The sequence below is a fragment of the Cricetulus griseus genome, assembly GCF_003668045.3.
Source record: "Cricetulus griseus strain 17A/GY chromosome 1 unlocalized genomic scaffold, alternate assembly CriGri-PICRH-1.0 chr1_1, whole genome shotgun sequence".
Taxonomy (NCBI): domain Eukaryota; kingdom Metazoa; phylum Chordata; class Mammalia; order Rodentia; family Cricetidae; genus Cricetulus; species Cricetulus griseus.
The window spans coordinates 61,971,854-61,973,995 of record NW_023276807.1 but is presented as its reverse complement, the minus strand read 5'-3'; the positions used below and the strand labels follow the sequence as shown (position 1 = coordinate 61,973,995).

Here is a 2,142-nt window from a genome sequence, read left to right as displayed (position 1 = left end):
TAGGATATGAACTGGCAGTTCTTCCATGTTTCTCCAAGGGCAAATGAAGTTAATTATTTGAGGCTCTTAGGGATTATTCTCAACTAGGGGACCCACCTGTGAGACAAAAGCATGCATTCTGTAACTGAACCAGGGGTGTACAAGGCCATTTCTTTTTTATCAACAACTGTCTCCCAGATCATGACTTAGCTTAGGCTCATTTCTGGCACTGTCTTTCAACTTAAATTAAGCTGTTTCTCTATCTTTTTCCTTGGGGATTTTTACCTTCCTTTAACCTTTCTTGTTACTTGACAAATTCTCTATCTACTGCCTGGCTCACCGCAGAATCTCTGTCTGTTTCTCCCCTGTTCTATCCTCTTGTTCTTCTCTCTTCTCATTCTTCTAGAGCCTAGATTTCACCTCTTCTTTATTCTTTCTGCTGCCAGCTCCAACTGTCCCTCTTCTCTGTGTAGCTATTGGCTATTTAGCTCTTTATTAAACCCATTAGGTGCCTTAGGAAGTTAAAGTGAAACAAATGCAACACATCTTTACATTGTTAAACAAATGCAGCATAAACAAAAGTAACACTCCTACCCAGATAAAGCAATATTCTGCAACATACACAAATGCCATACATCTTTGCCTGATTGAAGTAATATTTCACAACTTGGGGGCATCTTTCTCATGAAACTTTGTCTAGTGAGCACTCATGTGCCACAGTACACATGTGGGAGTCAGAGGACAGCTAATGGCAGTCTGCTTCTCCTTCACTTTGGAGATTCTGTGGGTGTCAGGTATGGTGCTAGCCTCTCTCCTATTAACCCATTGTGTTGGCACTGTCAGTTGTTTGGCATTCTTTGTGCACAATTTGTTTCCTTGACATTTTATCTCTTGAATACCCTTTCTCTTTGTTTTTTTTTTTTTTACTTCAGTTCTCATACATGAATTCATTGATATTCCTTCTTGAGCTGTCTTCTTTCATTCTCTCAGAATAAGACTGTTTCAGAAGAATCTGAGAGGCTATTGCTTGTGAGATGCATTAGTGAGTGAGTCCATGAAAATTAAGAGAAAATTGAGTTGCCCTGTCATCTCTGCACTCCTGTTCCTGTGTCAAGCTCCCCTGCCTACCCTGGGATGTTCTAACAAAAATCTATACTCATCTGTAGCCAATGTGACTAACATTTTCAAGGGAGCTGAGCCCAGCAGGGTTGCCACCAGTTGCTTTGTGGGTGAGAGAATACAGCAGGAATTGATGACACTTTTTATGTCTGGTAATGAAGGGGTTTCTACCTTCCCTGAATCCAACAACCAGTTCTGGGTGGGGTGATCTATGGAGCAGCTGGCGTAGTATATCAAGAACTGATGTATAAACACTCACTAGAGTTCCCCAGTGCCTATCCTTACAATGGACCCATGGTGACATTCCTCACTCCCCGCTACTACCCCATTGTAGATGTGAAAGTCACATCTGCATGGACATCCTCAAGGTTAAGTGGCCCCCAAGTTATGATGTCAGAAACATCTAGCTCTCTATCTAGAGCTTTCTAGGAGAACAAACATCAATCGCCCTTTGAGCACACATGCCACTGAACTCTGGAAAACCCCACAGATTTAAGAAGCGCCTGCACAAAACCAATTGACAACAGGTCTCCCCTCAAGACCCCTGACTGTAGACATCCACCTTCTCTTTTTGTCCTCTCTTTTTCTTAGAATGTTCTATCCTCTCCTTGAATTCTAAGCTGTTCTGTTGATTTGTTTTATTTTTTCTTTTAAATTAAGTCTCCTTGATCCCTACAATATATGTTAAACAAATATACATTGATTTTTTCATAAATAATTTTAAATAAAAGTGAGAGAGAAGAGACACTTAACTGGACCAGCAGAATCATTTGAACTTCTTTATTTCACTTTCCATTTGGAAGCTCTATTATCCTTGCAATTGCTACTAACTGGAGTCATGTTTTTCTTTATAACAGTTTCACTTAAGAGTCAGATACTTACAATCCAAAGGCTCTTGACTAAGCCTCACAATATCATGCGTAAGTAGCATGTACTTTCCAGGTGTCAAAGTGAGTAGTACATTCATTATTCTCCATCCCTGGTACACAGAATGAGCAGCATGTATCAGTATCCACAAGATTCTGATTCAGTTAAATAAACAGT

The 2,142-nt window shown here is 40.1% G+C and overlaps 1 pseudogene; it reads left to right on the top strand.

Moving 5' to 3' along the window:
- Positions 1 to 1,231: 1,231 nt before the first annotated feature.
- On the top strand, positions 1,232 to 1,646 carry LOC100766056 (annotated as a pseudogene).
- Positions 1,647 to 2,142: the final 496 nt, after the last annotated feature.